The sequence below is a fragment of the Telmatherina bonti genome, assembly GCF_933228915.1.
Source record: "Telmatherina bonti genome assembly, chromosome: 20".
NCBI lineage: Eukaryota > Metazoa > Chordata > Actinopteri > Atheriniformes > Telmatherinidae > Telmatherina > Telmatherina bonti.
The window spans coordinates 15181625-15205831 of record NC_136618.1 but is presented as its reverse complement, the minus strand read 5'-3'; the positions used below and the strand labels follow the sequence as shown (position 1 = coordinate 15205831).

Genomic DNA, 24207 nt, shown 5'->3' with positions numbered 1-24207 from the left:
ACAATGATAAACAATGATATACAATGATAAACATCACACCGATTCAAGTTTTTAAAAATGCTTATCTGGCATCAAAGTGAAAATGATCGTATGTTTTCCATGAAATAGCATAACGTCGTAGTTACGTCTGATATGCTTTTTTATGAGATTTGCAAATAGTCTCCTTCTGTTTTTATTTACTTTTTACGCAGCCATTAAATGTTTTAAATGAAAGTTAATTTAGTTTCTAGTCCCGGTCAGGGAATTGATTTAGTCTGTGCGTGTGTATTTTTAGTAGAATATGCTCTCAGCAACTATCCAAAAAAGCACATTTTCATGCTTAAGCTGGGTCTCTGCTAATCAAGCAAACTCGTATGAAATCACAAGCTATGATGCTTTATTTTAAAACTCTGGCAGATATGGATAAACTTGACACATGGATATAACTCGCATGTATAACTTTTGTATATATAAAATGTGAATAATGGACGCTCAAGCTACTGTTTGTATTTGGTATAAAAGTTGTGTGGAAACATTTTTACAACTTTAAATTTTTTTGGATCAGAAGTCAGTTCACAGCAGACTATACAGTTATTCTGCAAATGCAAAAGAAAGACATAAATAAAGTTCATACTTCAGTTCAGTCTGAAATTTTATCTTTTATTTAGCACTTACATGTATTTTGACCTCTTCACCGGATTCCAAGTCGTTCGCAAGCCAGCCGAGAGATATAATGCCTCCAGCATGTCCTGGGTCTCCTCCCAGAGGGACGTGCCTGGAACACCTCACCAGGGAGGCATCCAGGAGGCATCCTGACCAGATGCCTGAGCCACTTCAACTGGCTCCTTGATGCGGAGGACCTTTGGCTCTACTCTGAACCACTCCCTGATGACCAAACTCCTCACCCTTTCTCTAAGGGAGAGCCTGGCCACCCAGCGGAAAAAAATCATTTCAGCCACCTGTATACAAAATTTTGTTCTTTCGGTCACAACCCACAGTTCATGACCGTAGGTGAACATAGATCGTTTGGTAAATTGAGAGCTTTACCTTCTGGCTCAGCTCCTTCATCACCATGACAGGCTGGCGCAGAGTCCACATTACTGCACCGATCCTCCTGTCAATCTCATGCGCCATCCTTCCCTCACTCATGAACAAGACCCTGAGATAGTTAAACTCCTCCACTTGAGGCAGGACATCATTACCGACCCAGAGGAAGAAATCCACCCTATTCCGACTGAGGACCATGACCTCAGATTTGGAGGTGCTGATTCTCATTCTAGCTGCGTCACACTCGGCTGTGAATTGCTCAAGCGAGAGCTGGAGATTACGGACAGATAAACCAAACAGGACCAGGTCATCCGCCAAAAGCATAGACTCAATCCTTAGGACACCAAGCCGGATCCCCTCAACACCTCGGCTGCGCCTAGAAATTCTCTCCATATAAGTTATGAACAGAATCGGTGATAAAGGGCAGCCTTTGCGGAGTTCAACCCTCAATGGAAACGAATCCGACTGACTGCCAGTAATGCTGACCAAGTTTTGACACCTGTCGTACAGGACCGGACAGCACATACAAGGGACTCCAGTACTCCATAATCCGGGAGTACCCCTCCAGGAGTCCCCGGCGGTTGAATGCCTTCTCCAGGTCCACAAAGAGGGTATAGAGCTGGTCAACTGCCAGACGTTCCCAGCAGACCTTCACAACATGTTTGGACCTGTCAGATCAGACCGGCTTCCTCCCCCACCATCTGACCCAACTCACCACCAGGTGGTGATCAGTTGACAGCACCACCCCCTCTTCACCCGAGTGTCCAAGGCATGTGGCCGCAGGTCCGACGATACGACTACAAAGTCGATCATTGAACTGCGGCCCAGGGAATCCTGATGCCAGGTGTACATATGGACACTCTTATGTTCGAACATGGTGTTTGTTATGGACAATCCATGATGAGCACAGAAGTCCAATAACAAAACACCATTTGGGTTGAGAGGGGGGGGGGGGGCATGCCTCCCAATAACTCCCCTCCAGGTATCACTATAATTGCCTACGTGGCATTGAAGTCCCCCAGCAGAACAAGGGAGTCCCTAGAGGGAGTACCCTCCAACACTCCCTCCAAGGACCCTAGAAAGGGTGGGTACTCTGAACTGCTGTTCGGTGCATAAGCACAGACAACAGTCAGGACCCGTCCTCCTACCAGAAGGCAGAGGGAAACTACCCTATTTCAACTGAGGAATAGGGTAGTTTCCGGGGTAAACACCAACGTACAGGCACCAAGCCGGGGGCTAATGAGAATGCCCACACCTGCTCGGCGCATCTCACCATGAGAAACTCCAGAGTGGAAGAAGGTCCAGCCCCTATTGAGGGTACAAGTTTAATTTAAACCACATTTACATTATACTGTAAGTTATAATGTATATGATAAATAAATTTAAACTATGAACATCTTTTCGTAGATTCGACCCTGAGAAATGTAATTTCTGATGAATTGAAGTCTCATGATAAATATAATTATTACTGCTCTTATGATGCAGTTGTTACATTAATGAAGGAAAAACAACCAGAGAAGAAGGATAATTTTTTTTTCTTTTTCTTTATTTTATGTGTTTATTTATTTTAAGCATAACCAAAGATATATAATCTGGGCCACTTTTCCTGTAATGTGCAATTCAAGGATTGTTTCTTCCTCCTGCTTCTCTTGGGAGTCTCAGCTAAACTTGCTGAGAAGAAAAAAAAAAGATTTTTGCCTCTCGACTTGATAGGAAATATCTGTGGCATATGATTTACATAATTAAAGAAGATAAAAGTCTTGAATTCACTCGCCTTGATACTCTGAAATCTGGCAATATGAATAGTGCCTCACATCTGCAGCTGCTTTGCTAGCATGCTAATTCACACGACGCTCCTCTGATGAATAGCAGGGAAAAAACAACGAACAAAGGTGACATGAATCAGTTCCTTTTACTCTCTTTTCTGAGACATTTTAGAAGCAGAGAGATAAAATAAGCCTTCTCCATATCCTTATAATTCTCTTTTCAGTCTGTGCGTTAGGTCACTGTGGTTGAGAAATAAGCACAGTGAGTGGAATGTGGCATTTAGGGGACCATATAATCCCGATATGGCATATTAGTGCGTACTTACCATAGCAAGTGTGTATGCTGGACAACAGAATTATTGGTGTAAGCAGTGTGCTCCGCCTTGCTTGTTGCACCTTACAGAAATGCTAGTGAGGGTTCGTGATTTTCTACACCGCCAGTTCAGATGTGTATCTTTGGTTCATCAACTTCAGCCACATGGATGGGATGTGGTTTTACTAAAAAAAATTCTTATTTTTTGGACCTGTGGTCATTGTTGAAGATTTATCTGGACTTTGAACATTAACTACCACTAGTCCATTTTAAACTTTCTTAGCTGACATTGTATCATGTTAAGTGTTGAACTGGAACCAGTTTTATCCAACTAAATGAGCAAAAACACAGCGTGACTTTTAGAAGCCAGAAGTTTCCAAACTCTGCACTGAACTAACAGGCTATAGGTGGTAGATTCATATGCAAAAATAATTATGATTAAAAAAAAAAAGGCACTGAACTTCTCATCTAACTTCTTGCAGAAAGGTATGAGTATATTTGTCAAAGTGTCAGACGGTTCCTCTAAGTTTAAGAGTTTCACAAATACCAAAATACAGTCCTGTAAGTGCATTCCAAAAGTCACCACATTCTCATGCACAGCATTCAAATCTATTTATAAAAGGTTATTCAGCCAAGAGAGTGGAGCAGGAGACAGTGGAATAAGCAGCATAATACCCACACAAAAATACATTCAGCTAAAAGGCTGGAAATTGTAAGCAACAACACTGCTTGTATTTGAAAATATTAAATGATAATAATTACTAGTATTATTACTAATGTTATAAAAAATACTTGATTTTTCTATTTAATTTCCTTCTTTTTCATTTTTTCCTATATACTTATTGAAACAATAAGTATATAGAAATGATTAAACAAATACAGATCACTCACGCAGTCAGCATTTATTGAGAATTGGTTACATTTGGTTAACCCTTTAACTTTTGCACAAAGAAAAAGGCCAGGGGAAAATGTTTATCTGTGTTTTTCTGTTTGATCTGGACAAGAATAAATGTTTTTAGCAAATGGTTGAGATGTTTAAAAGAACACAATAATAATAATAATAATAATAATAATAATAATAATAATAATATATATAACAACAGTGAAATTGTTGAAATTTGAAACACTGATGTCATAAACACTAGTTTGGGGTTTATATACCTAAACCAGTTGATAGAGATGCTCAGGTTTATTTTCGCAATGGAATAAAGAATTTCAACAAAGTCACAGCAAATTTACCTTTACCAAGTGGTAGACCAGGACCTAAAAGGGTTAATTACTTCCTGTAACAATGCATGTGTTTTATGGACAGGGGTGCTCCATATTGGTGTGTATTACAGTGCTGCAAAAAGCATTTGTCCCTTCCTTGATTTCTTACTTCTTTGCAACTTTGTCACACATAAAAGTTTCACATCATCACACACATTTTTAAATCAGACAAACATAACCTGAAACAAAGTGCAACTTTTAAATGGTAATTAAAAAAAAAAAATTCAAATCTACTATGTCAAAGTCTAGACATGAATCCCATTGAAATGCTGTGATGTGACCTTAAACGACCTCTACTGTGGCTGTGTTATAACCATTCTGTGGAGAAGAGTGGTCCACAGTTCCTCCACAGCAATGTGAAAGTCACATTGCCAGTTATCACAAACACTTGGTTGCAGTTATTCCAGCAAGAAATCACAAAGGGGGCAAATGCTTTTTCACATCACTGGTCCAAAGTCGGCCTTCAAGGGCCGCTGTCCTGCAGGCTTTGATGTATCCCTGATCCAACACACCTGGCTCACATTAAATGGACCCGACAACCTATAAAGTTCTACACAATGACTGGTTAATTTGAGTCAGGTGTGTTGCAGCAAGGATACATGGAAAACCTGCAGGATTGTGGCACTTGAAGACCGGAGCTGTACAGCCCTAGTGTAGACCTTCTGGCAAACAGGTGACCTGATGCTGCTTTCTCATTGGCTTTGATAAGATCCTGTTTAGAATGCAACTTTCTGCCTCTCTGGCAAATCAGCATTGTTTTTAAGTCATTTATTTTATCCATTAGGATTTATTCTAAATCTGTCAATCAAAATTACACCCCTGGTTTCCAATTGCGCAAGCCGGAATGTCCCAGTGCTGAATGGACGGTGAACAAATCAATGCAAGTGGACAAACCTGAGGAGAAATGACAGCTTCACAGGTAATTAAAGAAAATTCTGTCATTTCTTTACAAAAAGCCTTGACTGGAAAAATGAGAATAAAAATACTCGGCCCGCAGCAACTCCATTAAAAAAAAAAAAAAAAAAAAAAAAATCCAGCAGCATTCAAGTTATTCAGGATGGGGTTTTTCCTGGGGCTTAAGAATCAGAAAGAGGATAGCCTTTACAAATTATTGTAATGACACAACAAAATGTGAGTGCTAGGTGTAGAACAGTGTCAAAAATCTGAAAAAGAAATCTGAAATTCAAGTCATAAAAATATCAAAGGATACACAAAAAAGATCAGAATCAGTAACAACAGTAATCAAGAGCATTCAGGTTATGTTGTTATTAGTATTACAATACTGAAGAAAAAAATCTTTGTCTAATCAAAAGATTGAAGAATCTCCTTCATTACCCTATGTGAACAATCTGAAAATACTCGGCAATGCTATCTGAAATGCTAAAGTAAATAAAGTCTTGGAGTTTGAACTAGAGCTGCAGTAAAGTGGAAACTGTCTGATAGCAAAACATCAATCATCATTTTGTCCACCAATTATCAGTAGGTCAGAAAATATGGAATAAATTTCCATATAAACCGAAGAAGTTGGCACAATTAGAAGTTGTTGACACACATATGAAGAAACTGTTGAAACTGAAACAAGTTTGTGAACATTAACTACAATTATCCCAGATCACACTCAAACTTGCATGTACACATAGGCCTGCACATAAGCAGACAAGCTTACACACCCCTGGTTTCAAAGGGTCTCAAACTAATTTTATTTCCATGTTTTGTTTTATTTTCTGCTCCGTATTTTAAACTAGTGTTCCTTCTTGCTGTCATTGGCTGCCAGTCAGTATTATAGCAAAGAATCCCGTATCTATATTAATTCAATTCTTTATATATTTTTATATTCTACATTTATTTAAAAATAAATAACAAAATTGTTATTTCTTTATTAATTCTATGCTTTGCATTTCTGACAGATTGTCCCTCTGTGTCTTTTTCCTGCTGTTGCTCTGTAAATTTCCCCGCTGTGGGATGAATGAAAGAATCTGGAATCTTGTTTGCCAACATTTTGGAGCATTTTGGCTCATCTTTCAGGACCCAAAGAATAGTGATTTCTGGGACTACACACAACAGGCTGAGTGCATCTTGGGAGCGTTTTGACTCACCCACTCGGCCAAATCAGCAGATGCTAAACTGCAAAAGACGTCTTTTGACATGTTTAGCTGTGAACATTTGGGTCTGAAAATACATTAAAAAAAACATCTTTGGCAGCCAATGAGTTAACAGTTAAAATATTACTGTAAACAATGATCCTATTGTTTGCTTTTTAAATTGTTGAAAATATTTTTCAACTCACAATAGATTTAAATTTTCTGTTTTTTCATTATTCAAATCAAACCAGAGATGACTTGCAAATTAGCCTTTGCTAAAAATCTGTATCCATGGCATTTACTTTTATGATGTTATGAAGCAAAGTTTTATGCATTTGTTCCTGTTAAATAAACATGTGAATACATAAATTCAACAAATATAAATAAAATCACAATTATTTCATAGGGACAGTGTATTTAGTGTATTGCTGATAATATTTAGTTTTTTCATCCTCATGTTTTGAAGAGTATAGTTAGCTTGCTGGATGTGATGTTAGCAATACCTCCGGATTTCTCTGACCGACTGTAATCTGCAACAAAGAGAAATTAGCTTTCCAAAAGAAAATGAGGGCTGAATTTATGTTGAAGTGTTGATTTTTGTTTTTGCTGCTTGTCGCCCAAGAACTTTGAGCTCCAACACACCCAACACAAAAACTATGTTCCCCCCAAAAATCTTTAATCACCAGCCTCCAGTTGACCTGAGGTATGACAAGTAAAATTCATGTTGGCTATAAAACCCTGCATGAAAACAACCTTGTCATTTTTTCATGACACATGGAAAGCTACGCCTCCTGGATTCACTTCATCTCTGGAGGTCACACAGCACATCCGTCGCAGTGTTGGAGGCGGCTTTGTGTTTATGTCATATAACATAAAATTGCTCATGGAAGAGTTGAGTCGAAGGTGTGCAGCAGCGAAAATTACTAAATGGAGGAACCAGCATGCAAGTACAATACCCAGTCTGTGTCGTTGTTGGGGGAATTGAGTAGCATTCTGTTATTCAGGTCATCCTAGGGTGCTGTGACCTCAGACCCCAGAGGACTGGTAGATTAAGTGGTGTTTCGGCACCTTTAGCCAAAGTCAGAGCAAATAAAAGCTGCAACTTCTCCCCTCCCTTTTGCTCCTTGCACTCGCCGAGCCGAGGCAGACTGTGGGGAGACTCAGATAATCTTTGTCAGGACAAATTGCTTTATAAATATGATGCAAATGTGGGACTATACTATTATCAATCACTGTGGAGTTTTATTTAAACTGGTCACCAAGCTTCGGTTTACATCTAGTAGCATATCATTGTAATGATTTTGACTACTTAGAATTCAGACCATGGCTAATAATCAAGATGATGGTGATTGATCAAAGTGCCTTAAAACCCATCAGAGCTCTAACTGGACTGAGAGTCATTTCAGGAATGAAATGAGTCAAGTGGCATTTAGGATTATAGCTGGAATAGGATATATGGGCCTATCATCAAGGAGGTAGGGTCATGAGATTGAACTTAGATGGGCTCAAACTGGAAAATTGGAAATTGAACCATAGAGATGGACTCGTCGATCTTGGAAGGACCTGAGTGCCGCGGTGCCATTGCCTTGGCTGGACAGAATTCTCTCTTTCATATCTGCCTCCAAAGGCATTTACTGGTCACAATACCCGACATTTACATGTTTGAATTGCCATTTGTTTAATTGGATTTCCTACACTGCCCGAATGCAGCTCCTAATAGACAGTGACATTCAACAAACTGGCAAACAGGGGTTTGTGATAATATATGCAAAATTATCCCTAAACAGGACTTGTCATCTTCCTACTGCACCTTACTTTTTATTTATGAGGAAAGATATGTGAAACATGGCATCCAGATGTTGAATGTTTGCATTTCGTGTAGATTTAAACTGGCGAGTTAACATGAATTCCTGAAACGTGGTCGAGCTTTTCTGTTTTTCATACCTCCCGAGATAAATCCAGCAAGAGCATTGTCAAAATGTTGTCTCGCACTATTATTGTAGCTGTAGCAGTGGGAGTGGGATTTAATTTTCCCTGGCCCAGCTCTGCTGGTGTTTTAGTTTCACAGAGGAGCAGAGTTAGATGGAATCCATGAGTAGAAATTGAGAGAGAAGTCTCCTGTGGCGCATTTTCTGTAGCATGCTTGTCTGAATGAAGCTGCTTGCATGTTGTCGTTCTCAATAAATTGCAAAACAAAAAGAAAAAAAAGGGGGAGGGTGGTGGGGGTGTCTTATTGACAGTGCTTTGCTACAGTGCTTCTCACAATTAGTACTCCCAGCAATGAAAATGACATTTTCTTAGAGATTTCTCTGAGATAGTTCAGGGCTGCCTACTGTGTCTCTGATTGTTACGAACCAGCTACTATGGATGTACATTAGTTGCTCCTCATGTATCTCTCAACAAATTTGTGCTATCGATATTGAGTTTTGGGAAAATGAAATTACATGTACAGTTTTCAAAGAGAAGACATGTAAGTGTTATTTCTGAGGGTCCTTCTTCAAGAAGATTTTTGAGTTTTACCTGCCGACACCAAACTTTTATATGAGGAAACTTATATATATGTATGGTGAGAACGAATGACAGTTGGTACCTTTTGAGCCCAACCCCCATGTTGGCTGTTTTAGCAAGGAGAGATGGATGCAGTGAGTTAGCATTGCAGGCACACCTCTTGCAGCTGTGGAAGAGGTCTGTCACACTCACAGTCTCCTCACTTGTGTCTGTGTTTTTTCTTTACAGCTAACACTGCATCTTTTCATCTGTCACCACCATGCCGCTTTATGATTCCTACGTCACTCCCCCAGATTAACATAAAGGAAGAGTTGTTTTTCTTTATCCTAACATCTATTTCTTGGAAAATTAATTGCTAAAAAAAATAAGTGAGTCTGGGGAGTCATGTTGTTGCAATTGTTGCAATAGTCTATCATTATCCTTGAGGCCTAAACATATGTATTATATATGTGTATGTACAAATATATATATATATATATATATATATATATATATATATATATATATATATATATATATATATATATATATATATATATATATATATATATATATATATGTATATTACATTACTGTTGCTATTTTTGTGAAGACAAAAATAGCAACAGTATATTAATTCGGCTTGCCAGATTATAGGTTAAAGGCATTTTTGGCTGATATTTTTGTTTACAAAGTCTTTTAAACTTGGCTCTTCTTCCCCACACCTGTTTAGTAATGCTGCACTTGGTGTGACTCCAAAGAAGGATGTCGGAATTTAAAAATTGTCATTTTGACCTTGAGACCAAAATAAATGACAAAACCTGCGTTGTAGGAGCGTCTTTTTTGAGAAACTTAAAGTGAAAAAACAATTAAGAAAGTTTTGCCGTGGAACATGATGCGGAAATAGAACACAAGCAGGCTTTATAATGCAATTCCAGGGTTTTTCTTCTGTTGTCCTTCTTCATGCTGTTGTTCTTGTTGAGTTAATATTTGCAGCCAAAAAACAAGAAAATAAGGGAATTACCAGTTACCAGTTTAAAATAGCGCAACATGTTAGCTAGGTTTGATGCAGTACACCATGTGACGAGGAAATTTCTCCTGCTGTTGGATACACCACTGTTATTATTTAGTTAGTTCTGGTTTGGTTTGCCCGCAACCCTTAATCAGACTAAGCTGTTTGGATCATGAATGAATGAATGAATGAATGGTTTTGTTTTGCTAAAAAGTTGGTAAAAAAAAACAAAAAAAAACATGTGATTTAGAAGTGGAGAGATAGACAAGAAGGAAGAAACTGGACCTTCCAGAGAGAATTTAAACAAGTCTGCCTATAAATGCAACAAATATCAAAGATTTATAGTCTTGCTCTACTCAGATTTCCCTTTATTTTGCATACATATCCATAAGTACCAAATCCATGGAACTTCAGAAAGAGATCCGCTGTATAAAAAGTCGGTGTTTTGATAACCTCCCAGATCCAATTCCTCTATATTTTCCTGGCCAGAGTAAACATTTCAAATTACATTTAACTGAATGTTTATTTCACACTTTTTTCAATGGTTGTAAAAAATATTTTAAGTAAAGATTCAGTGTTGTTCTTGTTTAAAAGGTGTTTTATAATCTTTACGACAGACCAACACTTGCAAGTTCGTTATGAAGTCTCCAGCATTGCCTGAAAATTGAGATCACGTCATAAAACCGTTTCATTCTGTCCTTCTGCTCCACTCTGCTCGTTGTGCATGCTTGAATATCACACAGTCCAACGCAGTGCTCACCAGTTTATCAGACTTTGAGTGTTCATTCAGGGGACAGCCAATCAGAGTTTATTGCTCAGATGCAACTTAACTCACCATCAAGCAGGATTGCTGATATTTGTACCCTTTGGTAGTTTCCACCGCTCCCATTCAATTACACTGAAGATCAGTCTATGACTCGGCCTGCCTCCTACTTTGGTCCTCTGTGGCAGTTTGTTAGCCCAGCCTGCTGTTTGGCTGCAGATGCTGTGTGGTCAGGGCACAGCTCTGTTACCTGGAAGTTTGCTGTAACATAAAACGGGGTGTGTAAGTTGAAAGGTGTGTGTTTTCAGTGTATTATGACTATTTTTTGGAATGAACAAATTTTTGCATGTCTATGCACCATGCACCCCCCTCAATCTGGAACAGTGTTGACTATTTTGCTGTTTTAGCCCCTTCCTGTGCTACAACTACAATAAAGTGATTTATTGTGCGTTATGCAGAATTAGTTACATGATGCAAATGGTCTCTACTCTCAGACCTGCACTGAAAATTAACTCAGTCTGTTTTGTTACTGCTTCCTTTTTCTGTAAGCACAATACTTTGCCAAAGGCTCTTTATATCAATAGAATATCTCTGTGGTAGATCTTTGGCTGTCATGCCAAGAGTCCAGCTTTGTCTGTTATTTCCACTGAGATTGAGCAATGTGTTTTATCTCAATGCACATTAAGGCATCAATCCATCAAAAACATGCTACTTTTGTTCTTTTAAAAGCTGACAGAAAAGGTTTGACTTGGAGGTGGTTCGATGACTGATTTGTACCACTGATTTTCGAGCAGATTGCTTTTGGTGCTTGACTGGCTTTCCTTTTGTTTCTGTCTCTCATCGGTTTGATAGCTTCTGTTTTAACATGAAGAAAAAGAAAAAGGAGCTTGAGTGTTAAATGTTCAGTTTTCACTGTCTGCACTTTTTTTTACTCATTTTCCAACAACCTGGTTGGCAGTGACATGTGCTCTACATTGCCTGTTTATTATCTAAGAGCAAAGTCTGATTACAACGGGATCTGAATTACATTTGGAATCAGGGTAATCTAATAAATAATGGCAATGATTTGTATTGCTGCCAGGAGCATGAAGGGAACATTAAACAAAAAAGTAAGGCAAGGCCATGATGGGATTATGAAATATGGAACGCCAGTAATCCTAACAACACTTAAGAATGATAAGACTGGATTTGAGCAGATGGCCAAAGCAGTGTAATATATCCCTTATAGGAAATGACAATAAAATGAGTTGACGGTACAGTTCATAAAATAATAGTGCAGCATGGGTCATATACCAGCCAACTCGTTCCATTCACTGTGGGAATCATGTTGGAGGTTTAATGCATATCATTACTATTTGACCGGCTTGTAGTAAAGCCATGACAACTGGTTTATGGCTTATAGTTCAGTGTAAATACATGCCAACCCTCAGTCCAACATATTTTACAGTATTCAGTACTGGGAAGTGAATGATGGGATTGATAAAAACAAAAACAAACAAGTGAAAAACAAAGTAGTAACATAGAATTTTCTTATTGCCACACATTTTTTTCCCCACTTGCATGGAAGGGTTAGCAATATGGTTAGCAAGAAATTTGCTATGAGAGAAGCAGGAAGCATAAAGCTATGTTGAATAAACTCCAAAAGATCTTGAAAACTCAACTTGATTCCAGTTCAGCATGTTAAATCATAAAAACCTGGTTGAAAAGATGTGATATGTAGCTTTGCATTCCACTCTGAAAAGACACAAGAGACAAATTGCTAGCTTAGTTCTTAGCGCTTTTTTTTGTTAGCTATATTTTTATATCTGGTGTCTTAGAATTAGCACTGAAAAAGAATTTACACTGAAGTTGTTGAGTATTTCTGGATTCCTTAAGTCAGAAAAGCTGATTGGACTATCAAGTTCTAAAACACGGTTAGCTACATGCTGTTTTTCAGCATCTTTTCTAGCATATCTAGCATATCTTCTTTTACCGTCACTGAAGCTACAATTGCTTACCTATCTTTGATTAAGTAGACAAAGGATGGGTTGCAAGGAATTTTAAACCCTCCTTAGACCCCTCGCTGTACACCAATTGAGTCCATCAAGTCAATTAAGTCAATCTTCTTCTGTGATAGATCGAAGCATTTTTGGCAGACTGCCAAGAGCAAGGACCTGGAAAAGTCAGAAAGTCGATCATGTGCGTTCATCTCCGCTTCGGTCTCAAACAAACACCAACAGTCTGCTGAACAACACGGCCTTGCTGGCATTTCATTTTCCATTTGGCAAGCTCGATTAATCACAGCACTCCTATACAATGCGGCGCACATGGCCACCCACCGCCGCTGGCTCTCATTATTCCCCTACGCAGTAAAATGTACAGCACGAGGGGAACTGAGGCAGGGAGAGAGCAAAGAGAAGGCTCTGCTACAGCAAATACTGAATGAATGAGGGATAAAAGCAACAGACAAAACAGGACGGGGAGACATAGGAGGAAGGATTTAGTGGTGCGCAGAAAGATTTGAATTGGAAGGAGTAGGTTGTGGCCTCAGAGGAAGGAAGACTGATAAAAGATTGGGGCTTCTCGACGTCCCCTTAAGGCTCCGCTTCTGTCTGAATATTCATTGAGCTGAGATTGGCTTTTCTCGCCACCGTCTCTAAAAGGATGCCAATTGGCTTTAACCTAGTGGCTTCTAATAAGTCCCAATGTCTAAGCTGCATACAAATGATTCATCAAAACACACACACATACTCACAGTTGCTGCTACACTTTCTTTTGAGCAGCTTAGAAACAGATCAGAATGCTAAAAAAAACCCAAAAAAACTATACATATATATATATATATATATATATATATATATATATATATATATATATATATATATATATATATATATATATATATATATATATATATATATATATATTTATTTATATATATACACTCTGTGTTTATGTGTGGATGTGCTGTGCATGGCAAACGCATCGCTGGATTGTACTTTTTTTTTATCGTGACAGCTGTTTGGCTGCATGTCTCCGGGACTGAAATGGAGACTCGCTGACTTTATCTCCTTTCATGCGTGCACTATGATTGTTTGTTGATTCTGTGTAATGAAAATATGTCATCTGCTGCAGGGGGAAAAGATTGTTTTAGGAAATCTTTCAGTTTGTCAAAAAGCAGATTATTCATCCATTCAGCACATTTATATAATACTGCTCGGATATGATCCTGGGTAGTCAGTTTAACAGTAAAACAACTGTCAAGAAAACATCAATATTTCACAGGAAGGAGGAAATCTTGGCTGCCAGAAGTGACCCTGAATCTTTTCTCTGAAAAGTCTGCGGTCCCAGCTCTCACCCAGAAGCCTCTTTCTGTAGAAGCTATACAAGCATTGAGTTGTCTTTTTAACAGGAAGCCTTTGGACACATGTATTTCTTTGCCCCATGTGCGGCGAGGACATTTATTATCCAAGAGTTGAGTCCAGCTGGAGTTTAGCTGGGGGAAACTACTCAAATCTGTATGCTGCTCCTAATCCCCACACACAAACACAGACACACACGCCGGACCGCCTCTGAGCGGCTACATCTCAACCCTTTGATAAAAAAAAAAAACCCTTTTTATTTTGTTCTCCAGTTTGTACGGAGGGGCGATGTTGATTCTGAGTTGTTTGCTGGTGGTAAAAAGACGAGGAAAAAACAGAAGAAATGGCGCTTTTGCAAAGAGGAGGAAAGTGATAATATGAACTGGCTGAGTGGCAAAGCTTTATCTTCCCGTGGAACACACATACAGTGACAAACACATCACGTGACTTTGTCAAAATCTCTAAAAATACTTGCTCCTAACCAGCCTCGCCATGTACCATTGTACTATCTTTAATGCTCAGGCATAATCCTTTCTGGGCTCCTCTGGTAAAATGTAGAATTCAAGTGAGATTGAAATCAGCGTCTTCTCCCCAGATAACTGTGCGCCACAAGGACATCGTTTTCTTTCTCTTAAATGAGAAAAAGATGAGAGTGAATTTCTGGAGCTTGGCTTAAAATTTCGATACCCTCAGGGCAATACATTTTTCTTAATATTTCAAAACTCTCACCAACTTTTCCCTGTGATCTCAAACTCGCTGTCTTTGTAATAAAATGGGGAGAAGTTTTACTGTATTGATTATATTATCAATAATATAGACGGCCATTTGGGTTTCTTAATAAATTAGTAATAACTGAACATGCACAAAACCCCATCCTTCTGTCATATGGGCGTTCTGGTTGTTGAGGTCTTTTTTTTTTTTTTTTTCCATTTTAAAATTAAGATTAGAAATTATTGCCACACACAAAAGCATAATTTCCTGTCTTTCTTATCGCACAACAGGGGTCTGCACACCCACATGCATTCAAATCACCTCTGCACAGAATGAGGTAAAAGAGCTTGAAGCAGCGTCACAGGATCAACAGTCAGATAGAGAAATAGGGAAGAAGTGGAGGCCGGGAGAAGAGATTAGATTTTAACTCTCCTATAAACTCCATTGTGTGTTTCTAGTTTATAAAAGAGATTTACTGTGATCAGAAGGAAAGTCTGAGTCATTGATTTTATCGTGCTCTGCCTCTGAAGAACGAGGCTTTGTGGAAACGTACGTTGTTGTGGAAAGAGCTCAGTGAAAATGCCTAAATTGAGCGATGCGGAGAGGAGTTCTTTGGCGTGACTTGCTCGTGTGATGGTGGCACAAAATGTTGAGCTTCCTCGTGAACAGCTGTGAGTTGCTTAACACTCTGTTTGTCAAACATCTGTTACACATTTGACTGAAGTACAGATGATAAAAAATTTTGTTTTGTTCACTAATCTAACCTTGAGGTGAACTGTGAAGCTCGCAACAGCCATTCAGCAGGATATTGATTCGCTTGCTGCTTTGCATGCTGCATACAATCCCAACGCAACGGCGCTTCCTCTGCTGTTTGAACATTTCCAGAGTTCATATGCTTCATTATCCTTGCGGCCGCTCTCTGTCTGGTGAGGAAGTAATCAGATATAAGGGCTGCACGCATCGCTAGCTTTCTTCATCTTACAGATTTTGCTGCTAAACCTGTTAAACAAACCAATTAAATCCCTTCTCATTACCAGTGGAAGCATGTTTACTCTGCGTTCAGCTTTGACGGGATACAACTGGTCACTATGAAAACATAAAAGATAGCATTTCACTGTTTTGGATTCTGTGTTGGACTGCAGTTTCTGATCATTTTTTTAAGATCATTTATTATTTTTAACAGAGCTATGGACGTCAGCCCACACAGCAGGACAGAGAGTGAGCTGCCTGCTGTCTTAAATACAGAGAAAAAAAAACTGATCAATCCCTTAGCTTTTTGTCGTAGGGCTGTTGCTGTCACTTCCACAGGCGTATGACAAAATTTAAATTTGGGTTTCTGCTAAAAGAAGTGAGCTCTGTTCACTCATCAGTATGGTAACACAGAAAACTATAAATACTATGGACTGAATGCTGATTAAAGCTATTTATTTAGGATTTAAAGGTCAGATGTAAGCAGGCATTTTTTGGCTTTATGACATGTATTAAGGGGCAATATTTGTCCTTTTTATATTGGAAATGGCTCCATCACTTTGAACACAGCGGATTCCCCCTAAGCATCAATTCCAGACATTCTGGGTCTTCCACACAGGAAACATTGCTCCCACAGATGGTAGGATACCCTACTCATCTGATGTGTCATCCAAGTGAAGACAAGTATTTAGTAGTCATGCATGAGGTAATTACCTGTGGTTCCTAACCAGTTGTTTTGTGCAGGGCTGTAGAGCAAATTGCAAGTAAGGAGTTGATTTCATTACTCCACTTTGCTATACGCACTTGGCATCAGTAGATTTTGAAGACTGGACCCTACATTTTTATTTTTGGTTTTTTAAAGTGTATTGTCTTGTAGATATCAGTCAAACACGTCCATCTCTCCACTTCAGATTGAACCCCTCAAGATGCACATTGATATGATGTCCCAACAGTGCTGTTATGTCTATGGTCGTATAACAAGATTTTTTTTTCTACGCCTCCCATAAACCAACCCATAAAGCTTTAGTTGAGCTTTTATCTATAACTTTCAGCTCATAATTGGCTCCTTCAAGCAGGAAAAGTTAATGCAACTATCTTATGACTTACAGCAAAGAAGCTGGATGCTGAGTTGGCCATATGAGCTAAAATAGTAGATTATTATTTGATATTGTCTGTGCTAGGGAAAAGAATTATCTGCTAGCAATTACTGAGCATCCAAAGCTTTATTCCCTCCAAACAACTGCCCATGTTTTGTAAGGACTTTCCAGTTGTGCATTTGTGCTACTCCTCCCCATGAAAACTACATTAAGCCAATGGTATATTAATGATGCAACACTGCAGATATTAGGATTAAATGCTAACTCTTATCAGCCACAAAACACAGCAGTAAAATCGTAGTTTTCATTAACAGTCCACAGTACAGTATAGTTTCTTTTGGCACAGCTTGTGTTGTGCTCTTAAAATCTCATTTGGATGTTCTCAGTGCAACCATGATCGGGGGTGGGCTTTTAATTTTCAGGGAGAGGGATTTCATTAGCTGAAGGCAACAGTTTGCTCTGGGGTTTATGCGTGTGAAACCACAGAAATGATAGTTTTTCCTCCCCGGAAGGAACAGATGGTATTATTTAAAAAAGCCCTGACTCACACAGGAGTTTACATAAGGGGCAGGACATGTAAACTACGAGGTTCCTTAAAGCACATGGTGAGTGAGTTTATAACCACTTCATGACCGTCCCAACTTTTCTTTTCTTTTTTTTTTCTGGAAGCGATCTGTGCCGCAACGTGTCTGGCATAATTAGCGGCCACACCAAGTAGCACAGAGCAGTGTTTCAGTACGCTGGAGTGAGATCTCTATTTGATCCCACTCTTTTAGCACATTTCCCTGTTAATACCCCTTCTGATGTCTGGCTAAAAGTCTCAAAGCAATCTGCTTTCAACCTCCACCCAGCCACCCACACACACACACACACACACACTCACTCACACACCCCTAACAAACACAAAAAGACTAATTTGAGAAAAAAAAAAAAATTTTCTATAAGGATGCAGTTATCTCATCCTTTTCCGACGGACGTCTTTATGTGGTTGAATTGATGCATGACAGCTTCCATTAACCTCTGATCCATAAGTTGGTATAAATACTCTTTTCAATTTAGATAGTGGCGAGTGGTGAATGGGGCGTTGCATTGGTGTGCATGTGATGTTCCTGACTTAAGATCAGCCATTCTTTAATGACTGATCAGATGTGACCACTGCGGCTCGTCTGTGGATTCACAAACATCCTCGTCGTCTCTCAGTATTAAAAAAGCATTTGTAAATCTTTTTACATTTGTTTGCCAGTAACTTTGCAGTTCCCCTTTGAAATCAGATTTATCCACTCCATTATCCACTTGTGACTTTCCCAAAATCCTATCTAGAATAAGAGCATCCTTGTATTTTTGCCCCTCAAAGTCATTCCTCTTGGGCTCATAGTCTGTAAGTGTTTGCAAGAAAGAGAGAGTGGGTGAGAAAGAGAGATAACGACACACTAATGGGTTTTTATCAAAGTCAACCTGAATACCCCAACAGTCTGGGCCCTGAACATCAAAGCCTAGTCTCCAATCCACTGCCAACTACTCTGGGCATCCATCAAACACCCAGGCAGGGTATGGACCTAAATTGACTAAATTGGTTGACGGAAATGTGTGTATTGTTTTGACATTTAAGAGAGTTATTCGCAGGTGTTGCAGGAAGTTCGTTTCTGTTTGAAGCAAAAGAATCTGGAATCGGCCGACTTGATTTGTGGAAAAGGCCAGGACACAGCGAGGTCTGCTCCAACATACTTTATACATGCTGTTGATTCAAAAGAAGATGAAAGGAAATGCTGTGTTGATTTGATTTCTCATTCAGGGGTCTTAATTCCCCTTGACACGCATTAAGAAACAGACGGTCCTTTTGATTACAGTGAATCTGACCAACAGGGTTATTCTCTCTGGGAGATCAGAGTGTTTCTTCCCATTTTTCCTAGACTTCAAAGCTTGCATACGGGAATAAATTCCTTGCATATACAGTATATATAATTCATCCTCTTCATGCTGTGACCACACTTTAATTTGTCATGAATCTGTGTGTGTGTGTGTGTGTGTGTGTGTGTGTGCCTGAGTGTATCTGTCCATTTGAAACATTCTGCAGAATAATGTTTGCATTCTTTCTTGGCATTAACTCACAAAGCACCATGAAAAACCACAAACTATTCACACAAAAGCATGTCAGGCAAGAAAATCTATCATGTGGATTACACTTTGTGTTCTCCAAGTGTCAGAAATGGATATATGGACAATTTTGCCTCTAATAAATAGATTTTTTTTTAGGTTAGGATTGGCCAGCAAATCAATTTTATTATTATTCTGCTGCTCGGGGGGATTAACGGAGAGGCTAAAGATGTGATAGGGACCACTAACCATGTGCTGTGGTTTGTGATTATGTTCAGCAGGAGCAATGAAATCAGTCTTAATCAGTTAAAAGGATTTCCAGAAGGTGCTAACGATTTCACGTATTCACAGCGTGTCCATGCCGAGGATGTTTCAGCAACGCTCTTCATCCCATCATTTGATGGAACAGATATGCTCCTACTTTTAGCAGTCAAACAGCATGTAAGGCCTCAGAAAGAGTTCTGGAGGATATTTTTTGCACACTGTTTGCAGATGTTGGTGCTCAGAGATAATTGAAGTGTAATTTTATATTGTATTTTTTTGGTCATATATAAAGCCCTGTGAGCTGTACTGCTCTTCATGGCCAACGGCAGCTATGATAAGCTCTTCTAGGGTCTATATGGTTTGAGCTCCAGGTGTGCTGACAGAGGTGAAACCCATGGTCCTAATCCCAACTGGGAAAGTGAAAGTTATTATCAATTCTTTGGTAGTGATGCTGAATATTTGGTCTGAACATCCTATCCCTTTTTTGTCACCTTTTCCACCAGGCTATTACAGCTGGACCATCAATCTGTTGTCAATTCATTGAGTTTTTTTTTTTTTGTTTTTATTTCCGTTCTAAATAAAGGTCAGTTGAGTTTGATTGAGGTAAAAGAGTTCATTTGTTCATTGTGATTTTATTTTTCTATGAACTGTATGTGTGTGTCTGCCCCCTTTAACTTAGTCTTACTAAAGGTTATGCATAAATTAGCTGTGTGTTTCGTAGTAGGATGAGTTGTTAAATTACAGTAGAACCATCTCAGTCAGAGGTAAGTCATCGTTTTCAGAATCCTTTTTTTTTTTTTTTTTTTTTGTAAAAATACAAATTTCTGACCTCTAGCTCAAATTAATTACTTTTTTTTTTTTTTATCTAAGAAAATTCAGTCTACGAGGAGCTATGTAGACTACCTTGGTTCGTTCTGTTGCCAATATTTGCCATGCTCAGAAATAAGATCTCATTCAAAGTCGCTCAAATGTTTCTTTATGTCATCTTGGATCCTAGAATGTAATAGAAACAGAAAGGGATCAAGCAATCTGTAAATGTTTATCCTGGCATATACATGCACCAGTAAGTATAGCTAGAAATTGCAGCACAGATATTCAAAACTGGATTTAAGACAAGCAGAGTCCCTATCGATGCGATCAAAAACTTATAACCAGATACTGACATTCAGATCATACAAAGTTCTGGTAGGAAGATGAACCCCCCCCCCCCCCCCCCCCCCCCCTCTGTTTGAGGTAGGAATCATTGTGTGAGCAAATGCTGCAAACAGCCCAGCGACCATGCTGCCATCATAAAGAAATCCTGAGTGACTGGCAAACCAGCGCTGCCACTATCAGGGCTGAAAAGTCACAAGCCAACTTCCTCATCTGCAATTTCACATTACATTCAAATATTTCCATCAAAATGCAGCTAAGTACTGTATATGCAGCGTGAGCACCGCCGCATTGGGCAGTGCAGGAGCAACACACACAAACCTGCACGCTGGTGTGCACTCACACCTTAACTGTATAGTTATTGATTGCTCCTCTCTGTTTTGCTGAGACAGATGCTGTTTCTCCCAGGATGGTACTAGACCACTTGGCTGGTGGCTGGTTTCTTGCTAGAAAGCTATCTTTCATCAGAAGACACACACACACACACACACACACATGCACACAAACACACTCTACCTCAAGTCATCACATCACTACTAATCACCTGCTGTCCTCCAGAATGTGGAAGGCGTGCAGTCTTTCACATTAGTCTTTCTTCTCCATCTCTCCCTGCTTTGTTTTAGCTGCTCTTTTCCCCACTAGGTTTTCCAATTTTTTGCTTCGATTTAGTACGCTGCATTCTTATTTCTCTCCTCTGCAGCATTTGTTGTTTTCCCTAAATCTGCTCTTTACTTCTGATCTTTCGGCTTCAAAACCCGTCTCTGCCTCTTTCATTCTCACGACAGCCAGGCCAGATTTTCCTCACCTGTGTCAGTCTGTGTGTGCGTCAGACTGTTATTTGTGTCATTTTGCAGTGGACAGGTTTCACTCTGCCTGTCTCTTAGCACCATGTAGGGCGCCTGGTTGACTAGATGATTTCCTGAGATGCTGTAGGGATTGTCTCTGGTTTACTAGTTTACTGACACTTCGTAGCCAAATGGCAGTTTTCTGTAGAACTCTGGTTTCCAACCTTTAGTAGCACCTTGTTCACTTTTTGAAATGGGTAACGGCAACTTTGAGTCTGATACCAAAGACCACACATAAGATTTCAAGTGTGATATTCCTGATTTTTTGTTAATGGTGCTCAAGGCTGTGTCCAATAGGTACATGGTCAGCTGGCAAGTGAATGAGCGCATCATCATAGCTCCTATATCATATCAATTGAAGTACAGCTTCCAGGAGGCAGGAAATACAACAATCTACCTCTAAAGATTTAATAAGTGGAAAACAACATTGATGAAACAAAATTAACTTTCGTCATAAGCATTTTTAAGATACTTAGTAAGTTGATGTACAGATTATTGCACAAAGACACAATGCCAGAAGTGTTTCATCTGGACATGAGACAATTGACCAAATCTGTACACCAGTTTTTACATCAGAGGCATCATTGCACTGGCTGTTTATTCATGCAAAACCCCACACTTGCTCCATGTTCTTTAACCCATAAGAATCCAGCAAGATATATATGTTACATACAGTTTCTGAAACATTTAGAATCACTTTATGGTAGGGTGACCAGATCTTCTCTCACCAAATGTGGGACAAAGACGATGAAAATGTGGGACAATGTGTGATTCCACTCTTTCATGACAAAGTTTTTAAAAAAAAACACAAACAAAAAAAAAAAAAATCCTTCATATTCTGCTCTTTGGTAATAAAATTACTATCCAAGCATAACCAATCTGTTACTATACTTTTTTTTAAATTTATTTATTGAAATTCAAGTTCTCTGACAAAGGAAAACAGTAAAAGCTTGCATGCTATTTCCTTGTTCCTTTCACGTTATCAAGAATCAAACAGAACTAGCAGTCGAGGCTTTATCAGGAACATGTCCATTGACTGGGAAGCCTCCCTCTGAGTAGCGCGTCTTTTATGTGACTCTCGGATTTTTGGTGCCGTTTCACGTCATATTCTCCGCCGTGTGACATGGAAAAATTATTCTGATAAACATCACAAAATACCCTCACAGTCTCCTCGAAACAGGTTTAACCCAGAAATGTATGCTTTCCCATTCTTTGTTGTAACAAAACTTTCTTTTCTTCTTCACAGCGGTCGTCTCCCAGTTCTCCATGATCAATCAGTTGTTTTTCTATTTATTTATTTTCATTAGTGAGTGCACCGCTGCATCCTAGATGTGCATTAAGTCCCACCTCCTAGTTTGATTGACATGCGAGTCAGTCAAATCAGCAGGCGGTGTGATGTGACAGCTTTCAAATATTTTGCCACAGACAATTAGTAAAAGCCTGTTTTGTTTTGTTTGTTTGGTTTTTTTTCCTTCACAAAAGTAAAGCCTGGTTGTAATAATGCGGGACAGCGCCCTGTTTTGTGGGACGTGTGAAAAGTAATAGAAATGCGGGACTATCCTGCACAAAGCGCGATATCTGGCCACCCTACTTTATGGTGCAAACTTTGTTCTAAATTCTGTCTAACATAATCTGAAGCAGATGACGACACTATAAAAAAAAATTGACATGGTAATAAATTGTAAATATCCATAAAAAATGTGGTACTTTTTAAAATTTACATTTCATTAAAGGGACAAATTAACTCTTTATGTTAAAAAAAAATGGACTTATCTTTACATTTCATCATGGGTTGGTTCTCCATTTTTGCAAGTTTTCACGTGCACTTGTTTAATAGTTATTTTCTGTCATTTTGTAAAACACTCAGCCAATACATTTCTGTGAAAAACAGCAGATCAGAGGATGCAGGAAGTCCTCACTCCATAGAGGTAATCAAAATTAGATGTGCACATACAATATATAAGATTTGCTAGAATTCTAGCCTTTATAAAGACCCTCATACAGACTTTTATTATGATTTTCTATCTGTCTGTCTCTGTCTTCTGATGCAACTTTCCTCGTGCCATGCAGCATCTCTGTAGTCCTTACATCCCACTATCTAAAGTTGCCTCTGCTAGTTCTACAGATTCTGCACCATATGTCTGAGTAGTTCCTCTGAAAGATATCCCACCAGGTTGTGAGTGGCTCATAACTTGGTATGTTTTTGACAAGCACGTTCAGGGTAGCTTTCAGCTACTTCAGCAAAGTGCTACTGAGCACGGCTGTCATTTTGACATCTTGGAGTTCTGTTCAGCTCCTCTAGCCCCCTGATTCATGACAAATATATGGATTCTGTGCTTTTTGCTTGAAACAGGCTAGAAACAGGACTGTGTCTGAGTTGCTGATGAGAGAAAACATTAAACTTTTTATTCTCCTTTTGGTGAAGTGCGCAGAAGAGAAAAGTTTCATAAGTAATTTTGATAGGGTTGGGTGTTGTGATGAAAAATCTATATTACAATTAGTTGAACAGGTTACCTTAATTGTAATTAATTAGCTGTTATTTAATTTTCTTTTTAAGCCTTATAGCTAAGTGAATTTTTTTGTTGCTAATATTTTCATAATAGAAGAGCAGCTACTGTGAAATAAGGGAAATTAAACACACAGTTTAAATATAAATGGACTTTAATTCAAAATTTTTCTATTTATTTAAGTGAAATTTAAATTTATAAACAATGGCATGGTCAAGATTTTTTCGATTATTAGTTCTGAATGTTGGTTTAGATTAACTGTCAGCCTTCACTTACATTAACACATTAAACTTGCTAGTTTTACCACTGTCCTCAAATTACAAGAAAGCAGTTCACACAGAGAAAAAATCACCTCAATATGGTGTGTTTGTATTTTTTATTTATTTTTTTAATGACTTAATGAAAATTGTTTGCCAAACTTGCCAAACTTAAACAGTGCTTGACCAGTAGGTGGTGTTTGACCAGTAGGTGGTGTTTCAGGCAGCTTTCTTGTCCCAGGATGCCTCCTTG

General features: G+C 38.8%; 1 protein-coding gene across 1 annotated transcript in view; it reads left to right on the top strand.

Moving 5' to 3' along the window:
* The window catches only part of neto1l (neuropilin (NRP) and tolloid (TLL)-like 1, like), a gene marked incomplete at its 5' end in the record, with an annotated part of 89527 nt that overhangs the window by 5657 nt on the left and 59663 nt on the right, over positions 1-24207 (top strand). The window lies entirely within an intron of this gene.